Source organism: Pteropus alecto, unplaced genomic scaffold (genome assembly GCF_000325575.1).
Source record: "Pteropus alecto unplaced genomic scaffold, ASM32557v1 scaffold161, whole genome shotgun sequence".
In the NCBI taxonomy this organism is placed as follows: Eukaryota; Metazoa; Chordata; class Mammalia; order Chiroptera; family Pteropodidae; genus Pteropus; species Pteropus alecto.
In genome coordinates this window covers 7,231,024-7,248,192 of record NW_006432943.1, presented here as the reverse complement: position 1 = coordinate 7,248,192, position 17,169 = coordinate 7,231,024, and the positions used below count along the sequence as shown (strand labels likewise).

Below are 17,169 nucleotides of genomic sequence, written 5' to 3'. Positions count from 1 at the left end.
CTCAATATCTTTCTTTACCTTTTTTATTTTAAAGTATATTTCATCTGATATTAGTACTGCTAGTTCCACTTTTCTCTGAATGCCATTTGCTTGAAATATTTTCCACCCTTTCACTCTGAGTCTGTATTTGTTTTTGGAACTGAGATGTGTCTCCTGAAGGCAGCATGTGGTTGGGTTTTGTTTTTCGAACCATTTTGTAACTCTGTGCTTTTTTATTGGTGAGTTCAGTCCATTTACATTTAGGGTGATTATTGAAATATGAGGTCTTCTTATCGCCATTTTATCTTTTGCTTTCTGGTAGCTCGGTGTTTCCATTGTTTCCTTGTCCTTGTGCTTCTGTTTTCTTTATTTTGATTGGCTTTTGTGTGTTTTCCCTCTGGTCCTTCTTGTTTTATGTTATATACAATGGTTCTGAATCTTTGGTGTGTGGTTACCATTATGAATATGTAAAGGATAGTTATATCTATATATACAGTGGTCCATTTTCTTCTGTGTATGCCTTATCTCCATTTCCCTTTGTGCATTCGGATCTTTGAATCCCCCTCCTTTCAGTCATTGTTATCTAAATTTGTTCCTATGTATCCTGAACATTCATTACTATCTTGCTATAGTAATGCTCTTATTATTATTTAAGCTTATAATGCCCTGTTCTTAGTAAGGGTTGCACTCCTCTGCTTCTATTGGCCCGATAGTCACTTTACTCCTAATTATGGTTTTTTTTTTGTCATTTTGTTTTAGATGAACTGACCCCTTTCAGTATTTCCTATAGTGCAGCCTCATAGTGGGGAATTCCCTCAATTTTTGTACATCTAGAAAGTTCTTTATTTCTCCTTCATATTTAAAGGAGAGCTTATTCTAGGCTGGTAGTTCCTTTCACTTAATAGTTTAAATATTTGATTCTGTTCCTTTGTGGCTTGTAAGGTTTGTGCTGACAAGTCCAAGGATAATCTACCTTTATAAATTATCATTTTTTCTCCCTGGCTGCCTTGAGAATTCTGTCATTTTCATTGCTTTTTGATAATTTTAATACAACGTTCTTGGTGAAGGCCTTTTTGGGTTGAGATAATTGGGTGTTCTGTTGACTTCTTGAATTCCAAGCTCCAGCTCATTCCTTAGATTTGAGAAATTCTTGTCAACTATTTGTCTGAAAATACTTTCTAATCTCTGTTCCTTTTTCTCACCCTCGATAATGCCCATTATTCTTATGTTTCCTCTCCTGATGATATCAGCTAGTTCATGAATTTCTCTTTCCTTATTTTTCATTCTTCAGTTTCTCTCTTCTTCTTTCTGATTTATTTCTAGATTTCTGTCTTCGATATCACTGATCCTTTCCTCCATTTGGTCAGCTCTATTTCCCAAGCTTGCTATTTCATTTTTCAACTCTTGCAGTGTGTTCTTCATCTGCAGAATTTCTATTTGGTTCTTTTTGAGGTTTCAATCTCCTTATTCTGCTCATCTAGTTGTTTTTTCAATTCCTAAAATTGTTGATTTGAGTTGTTTTGGATCTCATTGAGTTTTTCCAGAAGTACCATCCTGAATTCTCTGCCATTTAAGTTGCATATTTCTATGTCTGTAAACTTATTTTCTGGAGATTTTTTTTCTTTCTTTCTGAGATGCCTTGTTGCCTTGGTTGTTCATGGTGTTTAATGGACTATTTCTCAGCCTGGGCATTGATGGAAGTGTATTCTGCTGTTTTTCCAGAAAGGAAATTTATTATATAAAGATCTCTTTTTAGCCTGTTGCAAAGAAGTCGCTTTTCTGTTGGTTTCAAGTAGGTGGCATCTAAGCCTCTTGGATCCCTGCTTTATATAAAGTCTTAATAACGCTTTTAAAATTTTGTTGTAGATATTTAACCACCCTCACTACCCTTAGTTTCAGTCCCTGTCAGTGTCAGCAACAGTGTCAGCAACGTTTGCTTAGATTCCCCTGGGGCTCCGCAGTGTTAGGTCTCTGAGGGTATGCGGGGAGGGGCTCTCTGGGGTTGGGGGCTGTGGCTCAACTTTGGCTTTGCAACCGTGGATGGCAAAAAATCAACTGTTGTTCCTCTGTGGTCCCGTCCCACTTCTCTGCTTTCTGCCCCGATGACTGGGCCCTGCAGCTTTCCCAGGCAGGGCTGTTCAGGGAACTCCGTGCAGGAACTCACTGCTCCTTTTCCCCTCCGCCTCCTCCTGTAGGGAGCTCCAGGCTGTGAGAGACAGCTTCTTTTATACTTCCGGTCCATCGCCTAACATCTGTGGTTCTGACCTGTGGTAGCTCTTATGCACAGATCCCAAACTCAGACATGCTGATAGGCAGCTTGGGTGTTTTTTTGTTGTGTTTTAGATGTTCATCTTTTTGTTCTTTCAAGGAGAGATATCTGGGGACATCTCTCACTCCATCATGTTTCCAAAGTCCAAAAGTGGAGATTTTTAAAGGGAAAAGTTCACGAAATATCAGTTTTCAGAGACTTTTTTCTAAATATATTCTGAAGCAGTAATAAAATACCTTGAATCTATAATTATTCACCAAAATAAGAGTTTTGAAAAACTAGACTTTTGCCTGCGTTTGAATGATCTCATTTTAGCATGATATTAGTTAGAAGTAATACAAGTTTTGAATGACTAAAGAATAGCTAAAGGAAATTGCATTCTCCTTTCCTTCATTTAGCAAATATACAACCCCTTAAAATGAAGACTGTGAATGCAGTTTACAGAGGAGAGAAATAAAACACCTCAATCTTGCCAAAGTCAACAGACCTTTTTTGGAATCATCAGAAGCAATGTCTTCAGCAAAACTCTTCTTAAATACTGAGAGCCTCTTTTGTAGAGAGCGACAGTGAGTTCACAGAACTCCTGCCTTCTCATTAAGGTAGCTGACAATTAGCAGAAGAAATTAATCAATAAAAACAAAGAAGGGTCACAGTGGAGAAGGAAAGGAGATGCTAAGAACAAGAGGGTTTTCTGTTTTGTTTTTAGATTAGAAGAAGTTGATGTATTTCTAAGGTCAAGGGTGGTAATAAATTAGGACTAGAGTGTCAGTGGTATATTTTAGATTATAGTGCTTATAATAGAACTAGTTCTAAAAGGACTGTAGTATTTGTTCCTTCACATTCCTCTTTTGTTTCTACTCCTGTCTTTCTGAAAATTCTCCTTAGAAAAAGTTGTTAAAATGATTATTAAACAATTTTTATGCTTTAAACTGATTATGAGTTTGGACTTTAAGAAAGGAAATAAGCAGAATGGATTTTTTAAATTCTCGGAAAGATTTCTATGGAAGAGATGCTCTTTGGGGTAGCAGTTCAGGCTGGATATCAGTGTCTGTTGGTAGGCTTATCGTAACTGAGAACAGTGAACTTTTCTTAAAAAAAATTCCTTAGCTGGAATGAATAATTGAAAACGCTGAGCCATTGGAACTTCAAAGATTAATTTCTCCATTAATGGAGCAAGGTGATAGAGAGAAACAATTAGGCTAAAGAAGAATAATCAAGCTAACCCAACTGGGGCATTTCATCTGATATTCAAAGTTACTGGGCCAAGACTTTGATCTCTTTCAGTTTTGTTTGAGGGAGTTTTAGGTCATTTAAAACTGCAGAAGCTTTCTGTCTTTGTAACTCAGAACTGTGTTCTGATATATGGTTTTCTTTTAATCCCTTCAGGTAATTGGATACAAAGTGCTATTTCTGGGCACTGTGAGCTGCAGGATGGTTATTTAATGACCAGCGTCAGATATTCCCAAAAGGCTTTGACTATATTTTTAATGTGCTTACTTGATAGCCACGAGTCCATTCAGTTATATTAAACTTGGAGACAGACCATTTTACTTTGCTGAAGAAAGAACAATGATGCAACAGGAAGTCAGATGACAAAGATAAGAACCCGTGTTCCAGGATAAACCAAATACAGCAGAACCATTATAACTTGGACTAGAACAGTTGGGGATGGGATAGATTTAACTAAAAATTGTTTTTAGTAGACAATTCTCCCAGTGACAGGTGCATTCTCCAGCTTTATAGCTAAGATTATAGAGGTTATCTTGTTATAATACCAGGAAGATTATATTTTCTTTGTCAGTGAAATTTTCATACTGCATAAGTCTAATTTATAAAATGTCTTCATGAATGCTCATCAGGATTATGTAGAGACTTTCTATTTCAGAGACTGTAAATCAGATCATCATAACTATTCTTGTCATTAATATTATTGGCAAAATCAGTACTATGATAGTAAGAGTTATATATTATATAGAGTTTCTGCTTATATTTATTTAGTTACCGTTATGTCTGAGGCACTGTTTTTGGCCTATTTAAAGCATCATCTCTATTCCTTATAGCAGCCCCAAAAAGTAAATAAGTACTATTAGTCTCATTTAATACTTGTGGAAACAGGGTTTAAGTAACTTGTACAAGGGTTACCAATGATTAAGTGGTAGATTCAATACTCTGATAGGAGATTTTTGACTTAAAAAAAAAAATTCCATCACAATCACCATTTCTCTAATTTTTATACTGCTTTTCCTTCAGAATTAATAGATGGAGTGGTTTTACTTGACAATGTCACTTATTCAGAAGCAAATGTCCTCCTTTCTTTGCAGCAGATTGAATCTACTGAATATTCACAAATTCTTCAGTGCCGTGCTGTCTAACTGGTGGGAGTACAAGAAGAGGCAAATCGTGGCAGAGAACTACAAAGCATCTTCGTTATCATGGAAAACAAATCAAGCACATATATCACCTTTAGCTCTAGTATTTGGGACTCTAGTGGGATTAGTTACATACACAAGTGCCATTTAAATTTTTTACATCTTGGTTTGCAGAAGAACTGTTAACGTGCACTAATGATCTGGGTAAGTTACAACAATAGCTAACTCTGACTGAGTCCTTTGCATGTCTGAGGCACTTTTCACAGATTATTTTATCAGTCAACACATCAGCCCTATGAATCCAGTACTATTGTCATTATCATCCTCATGTTACAAATAAGGTTAAGATTCATATGTTAGTGGAACAGGGATTAGAATCTATGACCCCTGACATCAAGGTACGGTAATTGTTTATACGATATTTGGTAATTCTTCAGATTAGGGTTTTCTAGTGTCTTGACACTGTGATGTATCGTAATTCTCAAACATCCGAAGTAATTTGTAATTAAAATAGACAAAATGTCAAAATTTACAACTGGTTTACCTTTTTTGTAAACTAGAAAACATTAAAAAATTTTCTTATCTATATCAACATCCTCTACTGTTTGCATTCAAATATATTTTCTTTTGTATGAGAGGAATGTTTATAATAGCAGCCAAATTCGGGAAACTAAATATAACCTTGTTTGTTATCCATTGTGCAGTTTTATCTACTTCCTATCTTGGTTCTTTGAAAGCTGTCTAGAGACTTTCTGCCACCTGAAGGGCCTGACACAGTCTGTCATTACATGTAGCAAGTGCAGTATGTTCTTGCTAAAAGCATGGGAGTAAGGAACAGTGTGGTTAAAAGCGCAGATTGCAGGGCTAAAGCCAGCTTTCCAGCACTTACCAGATCTCTAATATCAGGCAGTTATTTGCTCTCCCCAAGCCTTGGTTTCCTCATTAAAGAGATGGGGGTGGTAGTAGTACCTAATTCATAGGGTTGTTGTGAAGATTAAATAAGATAATGTAAGTAGAAGTATTTAGCACAGTGTCTGGCTTATGGTAAGTGCTCTATAATGTTAGCTGATATTACCTACTATTCTGTTTTGTTTTTTTTTATTAGCAGGAGAAAAATGAATTAAAGTTTAATAACATGTATAACTCCTATACACTTGGGAGAGACCTGGGAAAACTGAGTAATCCCTTATCTGCTGTTCTAAAGGGGCTCTTTTCCCCCCAGACTCAGTAAAGTCTAGTTAGAACATAACAACACAAAGTAAGAGGCTATATCTTTGCCTTTGGGGTGAGCTAAAGAAGGCTAGAACACAGCACTATAAATGGATATATAATATTTGATTTATTTATTAGCAGTGCCATGTATTATGAGGGGAGAAGAGAAAAAGATAGTCAATAAGTAACTCTGGGAAGCTTAATAAGATTATCCTTTTTGCCACCTAGCCTTGTAAACTAGTAAAAAAAAATTTTTTAAGTCTTGTAAATAGCAATATTGCACCCATGATGATGAAGAATTTGTATGTGGGGAGGTCTTTAATCATTTCTTGATATTAATTTTTTAAAAACCTAATCATTAACATAATGGAAATTACTGCATTTTGAATTCTATGGAATTTATTTATTTTTGTAAAAGGCTTAAAAATGGCTTATGTCTGCACAGACAATTAAGAAAAAAACCCACATAGCAGACTGACTCGGTGTTAGTAGCTAACTCTGACTGAGTCCTTTGCAGTCGAAGGATGTGAGTAGGTTGTAGGCTGCACAATTAAAAGCATCAGTACTAGGGCAAGGTTCTAATTCAAAAGGGGCCATCCACAAAGATATTGTTAGACATCGCTGGCTATGATGTGGCAGTCAGCACTATTGCTCTCACTCATTTTCTTGATAGGGTGTTCTGTAATATGATAATACATTGCTAGCCTATCTAGATAAGCTCCATCTTCAACGAGTGCAACACAGGTTTCCTGTCTTCAATAATATTCCGCTAGTATTTTTTTTTTCCACTCAGAGTCATATACCTAATACTTGCTATGGAAAGCAGAAAAGATTTCTTGCTTGAGAGATGAAGACTAGAGTTTCTATATACAGTCTTATCTTTCCAATCTCTTTTGTACCTCTCTCTCTGCCACCGGAGCGTCTAGCACAACCTTCCTTGTCTGATGTCTTGACTGAATGTCTCTTATTGCTTGTAGTTAGGTATTCTTTCCAGCAGGAGGAGTGCAATGATTAAGCTGGCATCAGGCTTCCTTCTTTGACTTGTTAAACACTAAAAGAAGTTTAACAACAATAAAAAGATGTCAGAAAAAAATGGAAAAAGCAATTTTGCTTTTATTGATATTAGTCTTATTAAGCAAATGAATGAAATGGGAAAGTCTATCACACAAATTCCATTTCTAATGAGAAAGGTAGTGTGATGAAGTAAAAGAAACACACACATGAACAAGCACAAAACAAAAACTAAATTTAGACAGAGAAATATGAGTTCTGGACCTAATTTTGCCAACCACAAGCTAGAAATTTTTGGGTTATTGAACTTTCCTAGAACACAATTTTATTATGAGTAAAATTAGGGTATTGGGATAGATGTTCCAAAAGGCCACTTAAGACTATCATTTGGTATTCTAAGATAAAAGCCAACACAATTTTCCAAGAGATGATCATGAACCTATCACAGTGAATCAATATTATAGTTTTAAAAAAATGATCTACCCAGAGAATTTAAAAATAAATAGAAGTGAAATAAATAAAGGTATTTTAGACCAGAGAATGGTAAGAGTGGAGTCTAAGTGATTATAAAAATCTAGATAACTAAATGAAGTAATTTAGTAAGAAAATCAAGCAAAAAAATCAAATCCCCCAAAATTATTAATAAAACTTTGAAATCTTCTTGTACTTTATAACACTGGACATTTTTCTTTATAAAAGATAATATAGACTTGCATTCCTGGACTTGATGGAGTAACTGATACCAGAGTTTCTTCCTACCGTATATAGCTAAAAATCTCAATAAAATACATGAAACGACTGTTGTTAGGTACTGGCCAGTAGGCAGTGCGAGTATGTGATCCCTGAGAGAAGGGAAACAAACAAGCTGAGCCCCCAAATCACCCTTAGTTTCACTTGGAAGCATTTTCTGGACCATGATGTGGAAAGGAAGAACCCAAGCAGAGCATTCATGGTGCTCTCACTAAATTGAAGGGATAGAGTTTCAAGTTTGGAGGACGCTGAAGTGGCTGGAACTTGTGAGGCAGAATAGTGGAGATAAGAGGGTTATCTAACAAAAAACTCCAACCATATGAATAGGGGCTCCATGAATTAGTCACTGAACTAATTAATGCATCTGTGAAACCCTCATGAGTTCAAGTAAAGAACAAGAAAGATGCTGTAAATGAAAACTTTTCCGGAGTTGACACTAGAGAGAGACATTTGAGTTCTCATTAGTTAGAATGGAGAGAATTTGTTGAATCCCTGGACATTTGTAGAGAATCCGGGGGATCATGCATTAGTATAATGGTTAAGCTAGCCCTAGAATAAAGGTTATTCTAGACCTGTTCTAACAAATTTAAAGATAAGCATCAAAGTGATCTAACTGATCTTCAAGAAACATAATTTGAAGTAACCTAAGTAAGTTAATGAAATGACACAACAAGTTTCAACACTGGACAAAATAATTAGATATTTAACAATGTCATATTCAGTGTCCAAAATTTAATCAAAGCAATTATACATACAATTATACTAAAGAAGCAGTGAAATGTGACCTATAACCAGAATAAAAATCAGTCATTAGTAACAGGACTAGAAATTATAGAGATAATGGATATCATCAATACACTTAAGGATTTAAAGGAAAACATGAAACCAATTATGAAGAAAGTAAAAAATGTATATATATATTTTATTCAATATATATAAGGATTGAATGAAAGGTTGGAACTTAAAAGTGCAATATCTAAAATTAAAAAAAAAAAATCACTGGATAGGATTACCAGTAAATGAGAAATAGGGGAAAAATATCAGGAGAAAGTTTTAGCAGTAGAAACTACTCAAAATACAGTAGGAAGAATAAAAAGATGCAAAAAAATTAATAACGTTTTGAAGTAAACTAGAAATTCACATATTTGAGTTCCCCAAAAGATGAAAAATGAAGACAACACTAAGGAATATTATAATCCAATTGCTGAATGATCAAGACAAGATAAAATCTTAAAAGCAGCCAGAGGAAAAAAGACACGTTACATACAGGAGAAAAATAAGATAGCCGTATAAAATTCTCATCAGAGACAATGAAAGCCAAGAATTTTCAAAAACCTGCTACAGAAATAAACTTAGTGAAACTCAAATGGAGAAAATATATGTAAAAAGAAAAGACACATCATAGTCAAACTGATAGAAACCAATGATAAAGAGAAAATCTTAAAAGCGGTCAAAAAGGAAAACGTATTACGTTCAGAGTAATTTCTGTCAGATTGATATTAGATTTCTCATCAAGAACAATGGAAACCTGAAGACACTTAGATGATACCTTTACAGTGCTAAAAGAAAAACTGCTAATCTAGAACTCTATATACAGTGAAAATATTCTTTAGAAAAATGAAGGCAAAATAGACATTTCCAAACAGAACTGAGGATTTATCAGCAGAATAATAGTACAATATATTCTAAAGGAGATTCTTCAGTTTGAAGGAAAATGATCCTAGATGGAAGCTGCAGGAGAAATGAGCACTGGAAAGGATAGATGTGTAGATAAATATATACTTAAAAACTACTTTTAAAAGTATCTTTAAAAGACTGTTAACTGTATAAAGCAAGTGTATATATAAGGAAGGTAGCATTTATAATATAAGAACTAAATTCTGAAATGACAATAGCTCGAATGAAATTTATAAAGTGGAAAATAGTAATTTAAGAAAACAAAAGTTAATGATTTTATTGTAATCTATAAAATAACCACTAAAAATGTATATCCCAAAATAGCAGAGCAAAAGAAAAAAAAAAAAAAACAGATCCTCTCAAAACAAGAGCAGATAAAATGGTAAAATAAAAATATTTTTATCCAAAAGTAGGCAAGAAATGGGGGAAAAAAACGAATAAGATGGTAGGCCTAAATTCAGCCATATCAGTAATTACCGTAAGTGTAAATGAACCAAACACATCAATTAGAAGACAGATATCAACAGACTTAATGAAAACAATACACAATTATTTGCTATGTACGAGAAACACACTTTAAAGACAAAGATAGCGATTGGTTGAAGAAAAAGGATAGAAAAGCATATTATATAAACCCTCATAATTAAAAAGTTGGTGTAACTATATTTATATCGGAAAACTAGATTTTAAAACAAGCATATAACTGGAGAAAAAGACCATTTCATAATGATAAAAGGGTAGATTCATTAGGAAATAATAAGAATTTTCAATAGTATGCAGCTAGCAACATTGCTTCTAAATACATGAAACCAAGACCATAAGAATTAAAAGGAGAAATAGACAAATCAATAATCATATTTAATCCACAATAATATTTGGAGATTTTAACACCTTACTCTTAGTAATTGATAAAATGTAACAAAAAATTCAGTAATAATATAGAAGATTTTGACAACCAATTTGATCAGGTTAACATTTATAGAATATTACACCCAGTCACTGGAATATGCATTTTTTTTCAAGTGCCTATGGAACATTGACCAAAATAGATAATGTGTTGAGTCATAACACAGGATTCAGTAAATTTCAGCGGATTGAAATTATACAAAGTACTTTTGCTTACCATAATAGAATTAGACTAGAAATGAACAACAAAATATATCTTAGATATTATCAAATGCTATAAATTGAATAACACATTTCCAACTAATCTGTGAGTCCAAGAAGAAATCACATCAGAAATAAAAAAATATATATCAAAGTTTTTTTTCTGTAAATAAAGAAAAATTATATTTCTGGTTGAAAAAGTTTTCTTAAATGTTTATTTGAAACATATTTTTTGTATGTATGCAATGGGCATTACTAGACTTTCCATGCATAGTTCCATCATTACATTTTTTTTTATCTATTTGAGATATTGCCGAATTCCCTCCTTCCTGTCACCTTTGGTTTCTGTGCTCTGACAGAATCTTGTTTTTATTTATCCACTGACTAGCCTGATCTGGGCAAGTCACTTATCCCTCACTGTATCAATTTCTTAAACCATAAAATAGGAACAAAGCTTGGTGTAACGTTTGTAAGGCGACCTTCTGAAGGCGAATTACTGATTCTGTTTCATTTAATGTTTTCCTGCTAAGCAGCAGGATGCTGACTTTGACCAATCTGTGACAGGGAGCACTGACGTAAGAGAGGTTTAGACTGCAAGTCCACAACCATGATGAAAGAGTAAACTGTTGAGGTCTTTGTCAAGGGAACCTTGATCAGACCTCCACCAAAAAGTATTGAAGCATAATTCAATTAATCATTTGTGTCTGTGAATTCATAGTACTCATGATGTTAATACTACTTGAGATACAAAATGTATTTTTTTCTATTTTGCTAATGTGTTTCATGGTTTTATAATAGCTTCTAGTTATTTCACTATAAAAGGATTTTGTATCGTTGGTATAAGCTATGTCTTAAGTCCTGTGAATGGTATCCTTTCTACATGACGCAATTAAATGTATAAGTTCCCTTCCACAGCACATATTCTGCTGCATATAAGCCATACGATCTTGTGAATTCAGCAGAATAATATGAATGTTCATGGTGTTGATACTTTCCATAGTGATGGCATGACTGCTTATATGATCAAGACATCTTCTGCATTATTTCTATATTTGCTGATTGTGTGACCCCAAAACTAAGTCCTTTAGCCCCAGAAAATCAGTCTTGGCTCATATTTCTTTATTTAAAACATTATTTTTATTCAGTTTCAAAATTTTAAAATAAATTTTAAAAGATACATTTCTAGTCCATATATGCTCATAAAATTTTTATGTTGCTTTGTACTGGTTCATAAACTCTGAGATAGTCTTAAATGGAGTAGCTGTAAAAGGATAAAACAATTATTTGAGGATAGATTCTCAAAGATGGATCTATCTATCTAATCATCCATTGCCACACATAAACATATAAGTACTCGTTATAGCATTAGCTAAAATCAGTATCAAAGAAGATCAAAGAAGAAGAACTAAAACCTCATGGATTCCTTTTCTATTTATTCTTCTGTTTTCAAGGGTAATTATACATTTACAGAAATCAGTTTTTTAGATGAGGCTCTAAATTTTTAAAATTGCATGAGTTTTTGCTTGTTCTGACTTTCACATCAAAGATTATGGAAATCACACATTTTTGGGGCCCATATCTTTATAAAGAAATATATTCTATATATTTTTTCTCCACTTGATCTAGTCATATCTGAGAGAGGTATGTTGAAGTCATCATTATGATGTGTTTGCTGTCAATTACTCTTTTTTATTACACTTTCTACTTTACACATTTTGATGTTATGATGCTTGATCCAGAAAGTTGGGTGGATATAATATCTTCTTGGTGGTTTGTAACTTTTTATCAACATAAAATATTCCTTTTGTTTAACATTTCTCTTCTTCGAGTTCTCTGTTACGTTTATTCTAACCATTCAATATTTTTCTCGTTAGAATTCCTTCGATATATCTATTTTTTTACTTTCAAACTTTTGATGTTATTTTGTACTAGAATGTGTCTCTTATAGATAGGATATAGATGAGTTGCATCCCTTAAAAGGATGGAACTCATCTATACATCCCTTATATTTATTCTGATTACTAATATTTTAATTTTATTTTTACCATCATCTTTTATGCTTTTAATTTATCATGCTCAATGGCTTTTTTAACAATCGCATTTCCTAGTATGTGCTGATTTGATTTTTTTGTTGCTTCTTTCTTTAGCCTTCAGTGACTTGGATAGTGTCATTTGTTGTGGTCTGGAGTACTTATAAAGTACGGCTTTCTAGTTCTCCTTTTTTGTTCTTCAGGAAACTTCTTTCCTCACTCCATGTGGGGTTCTCAGTCACTATGTCCACACCTTCACCATCACAGAAATGGGAAGGTGACTCGAACTGGCTAGTCAGAGCAACTCACTTGTCCGGCCATAAAAATTGAATCAAGAATGAACCCAGTCCTGATGAAATCTACCCTAGAATCAAAATGACTATAACCTTCTCCACAATAAGAAGCAACCTTTGGTATATTTCTACTCTCTTCTCCTTTCACTAAAGTCACCAATTTGTTAAAGTCATTTTTAATTTTAATTATATATATTTGAGGTTTTTATATTATAGTTATTTCATTTGCATTGTATATAAACAATTCTTTACCAAGCTTTATGTCCATATTAACATTTCTTTATACGTATCTATAAGTTTACTAGTTTCTTTGCTTAATACTATTTCTTGTATCTCATATCTTTCTATCCTTTTTAGATAATTTATTTGTGGAAATATATCTTGGAATGAGCAGGAAAGTTTCTGAATAGTTAGTTGAATAAAAATTTCTCATTCGTTTTCACATTTCAATAATGATTTATTTGCCTTTGTATGAAATTTTGTATAAAATTTTAGGTTCAAAATCCCTTTCCTTTAGAACTCTACAGAAATTATTCCACTGTCTTTTTGCATTCAATGAAGAAGATGAAAAGTATAAAGCCATCTGAGTCTTGATCATTTAGGACTATTTAAAAAAAAAAATCTTTATTCCTGGAGCTGAGAAATCTTACCTGAGTGCTCTTAAGTGTTTCCTTTCTCATTATTCTTGTTTGGTACCAAATCTAAAGAGTCTGTTGTTCCATAGCTCAAAGGAAATTTTCTTTATTATTAATTTTTCTTTTATTATTATTTTAGAAACTGTTTTAAAATAATTTTTAAATAATTCAGTTATATGTGAATACATACTTAATGCACTCAATTACGGTAATTCGCAGAGTAAAAGCTTAGAGTCCCTCCATAGCCCCTTTAATTTTCTGTGGTCATGTGGAGATGTGCCACCCACATCCCTTTTCAAGAAAGAGCTTGTTGCCCAAGAAGTCAACAAACAACCTCTCGCTTCACGATTTGGCTCAGTGGCAGAGAGCAACCTCACTCAAAGGCCTGACTTCCTAAGATGAGTGACATTTGATGACTTGCTGAGTGGGGGTATAAGGGCCCAGCAATGTCTGCCCAGTGTGATTTGTCATCTCTGGAAGTCAAAATGCTGCAGATGTTCCCTGGCATTGGCTAAGGTTTTGTCTGACCCTCATTACAGTTTAACTTCTCCCTCTGCCCAGTTCTCTTTTCTCTCCCTGAGATGCTTTCTAATATATACACTGCCTACCAAACTTGGGCTTAGCATCTCCTTGAAGAGAACTCAGAAAAGTTGGTGGCAGAAGTTGCATGAGAAACTAGGTGATACACTGGGTTTAGAGATGAATAATTTGCTGGCCATTTGGCAGTGAAGACTCCATCACTGGTGGTAAATGGAGCACGGATAGCCCCTGGTACAAGGTACAACTGTTAAAACTCTCATTGATGTGAATGCGAATGGTATATTGGTAGAAGGGAATATACTAGGTGATATGATTTATCGGGCATTTGAGTACTATAAGAGAAATAGTAACTCTAAAGGCAATGGAATAAAATGGCTATTGCTAAAAGCCCTTAGATTAATGCTTCTCAAAGCACAGTGTCTACTGGTAACTTGTGAAAGAGACAAATTTGGGGGCCTTATCAAAGACCTACAGAATCAGAAACCCTGGAGATTGGATCCAGCAATCTGAATTTTAACAAGCCTACCATGTTATTCTGATGCTAAAGTTTTATAACCACTCTCATAAAAAAAAAAAGGAAAAACTGCAAACATTAACAGGCAATTGGAAGCCAACTGTGAAAGCCAGAGGGTCTCTCTCTAAGCTTACAATGAGGCTTCTATCCCTTGCAGAGAAATCTGTGGACCTGATCCAGGAAGAGATAAGTGGCTGAGCTCCAAGAGAATGTTTAACTCACAGCTAAAGCAGGTCAATTATGACAAGGTCAGGGCCTTGGGATAGGGACATCTGAACAGGTTTAGAGACCCTAGAATCCTCTGATTTTGCAACAGTAGTTTACCTCACCATATTAAAAGTTAGCATTTCTCCCTTGCCTAAAGAAAATTCAGAGACTTCTCTAGGCAAGACGACATATAGTTTTCTCAGGATCTACATCCACATTTTTTCCTGGCCACTGGGTCTGTATCTTGAGTTATATTATCCACAGACAAAGATATGTTGGACCTGATAGGGAGGAAAGGGACATGTATCCCAGAGGAGCTGTAAATCTAGCCTGGAGCTGCTACTCTGAGGCTGGATCTGAGGGGGTTTGATCAGGAGGCAGAGACATAAGATTGAATAATGGAGAGTTTATTGATTTGAGAGCATGCACCTGAGATACAGGATTTAATGCCCTGGCAAAGTCCCCAGGAGATGGTATGGATGTGCTACTAGGATAGCTTCAACTAGTATAGAAAAAGTGATGACTCATTTATATATGAACTTAAAATGCTAGAATTTTTGTAGGAGACAGTGGAGGAAGGAATCAAAAGACCCAAGGAAGTGTGTGTGCTGAAGTGGGTATACTACGTAGACCAGAAGATCCATTGGAGCATCATGTTCCACAGGTATGCCCAGAGGACATACCACCCACCAAGGCCATAGAGATCTTGCTAGTGAAAAAGTACCAGTGTCACATAAAACGTTCAGTGATATCTCTCCTCTGTAAGCCAGGACTGATGGAACAGACTATTATAGAACTAGGCTAATAGGAACCCAAAACAATAGAGGCCAGGTGGCAGCACTTAACTGCTAGAAGTCAGGTGGGTGCTAGTATTGTAATGAGCCACAGGGTTGGATTGAGAGCCAAAGGGCTCTCACCTGAAGAGAGTTGTGTAGATGGTTAATCCAACAAGTGACCCTAGGGGCAAAATAGATGAGAGTCGACAAAGATATTATTCGATGTGTACCATCAAATAAATTGAGGATAAATGACCAGAAGGCCGAGAGTAATTCTAGAATAAAAAGCCATGATGCTTTGCCAGAATCTGGATCTGAACCAGTTTTTAAACTGATGAGTGAAGAGGAGGCTGGATCCACAGGAAGAAGGCCCCTGCAACACCATGACAGTTATTACAGTAATAATTCTCTCAGTTCTTATCCACAGTTCTTTGAGTAACTACATTCTTGGGAAAGAGGAGTTGTTGCGAGCATAACAATAGTCTTTCCAAAAATGTTCAGGTCCTAAACTCTGGAACCTGCGACTGTATTATATGTCAGAGAGAATTAAGGTTGGAGATGGAATTAAGGGTGCTAATCAATTCGCTTCAAATACGGAAGAGTGAGAAGAGACAAGGCGTCAGAGTGATGCAACATGAGAAAGACTTGACCAGCTTTGCTGGCTTTGTAGATGAGAGGGGACTACAAGCCAGGGGAATATAAGCAGCCTTTAGGAGTCAGAAAATGTAAGGAAATAGATTTCAGGATTGCTAACCTTGATTTTTGCCCAGTGAGGCTCATTTTAGACTTCAACCTCCAGAGCTGTAAGATAATAAAATTTTGTTTAAGCCGACAAGTTTGTAGTAATCTGTTACAGAAGCAAGAGGAAACATACAAGCAATAGAATACATAAATGGATATTCATACATTTAATTTACAAATCTGGCCACTAAAGGAGTCAGGTGGATCCTAGAGGATCCCAGCAGACCACTGCAAACTCAATCAAGTAGCTCCATTTGCAGCTGCTGTATCGAATGTAAATTTATTAGTAGATTAACATGGTCTAAGGTACATAGAATGTGACTCCTGAGTTAGCAAATGCATTCTTTTCTGTTTTGATTAGAAAAAAATTCACATGGAATGGGCAACAACATATATTTGTAGTTTTCCTCAGGGGTATGTTAAATCTACTATCTTCTATCATAAATAGTCTATTGTAATATAATATAGAATAATATAAATCCACTATATCAAAGATATCATTCTAATGGGGTCAGAGGAGCAAAAAGGCCTTGGAAAAACACCTATGTGCCTGATGGAGGAAGATAAACCCTACAAAAATTCAAGAGTCTATCACATTGAACAAAGTTTTAGTAGGTCAGAAGTCATGGGTGTGCCAGGATATCCCTTCAAAATGAAAGACAAATTATTGTGTTGTGCAACTTCCAACATGAAGAAAAAATACAGCTGGCAGGCCTCTTTGGGTTTTGAAGGCAGCATATAATGTAGATGGGAATACTGCTCCAACCTCTATACTGGGCAACACAGAAGACTTTGACTGTAGAATAGAGTGCAGAGCAGGAAAGGGTTCTATAGCAGGTCTTTGAGGCAATGTAAGCAGCCCTGCTGCTTGGTCCAAATGAGCCAGCAGACTCTATTATATTAGAGGCGTGAGTGGCAGGAAATTAAGCTGTTTGGGGTTTATGAAAAACTGCTGTGGTGGAACCAAAATGCAGATCCTCGGGGTTCTGTAGCAAACTGTGCCCTTATGGGCACATAATTACGTTTTTTGAAGAACAACTGCTGTGCTACTGGGCTGTG

General features: G+C 35.0%; 1 long non-coding RNA gene across 1 annotated transcript in view; it reads left to right on the top strand.

Annotated features, from left to right (window-relative positions):
• Positions 1–5,100, top strand: part of LOC112476327 — a 47,996-nt gene extending 42,896 nt beyond the window's left edge. Inside the window, exon 4 of the long non-coding RNA XR_003045032.1 lies at positions 4,570–5,100. This is a non-coding gene — a long non-coding RNA (uncharacterized LOC112476327). The remainder of the gene's footprint in view (positions 1–4,569) is intronic.
• The last annotated feature ends 12,069 nt before the right edge of the window (positions 5,101–17,169 follow it).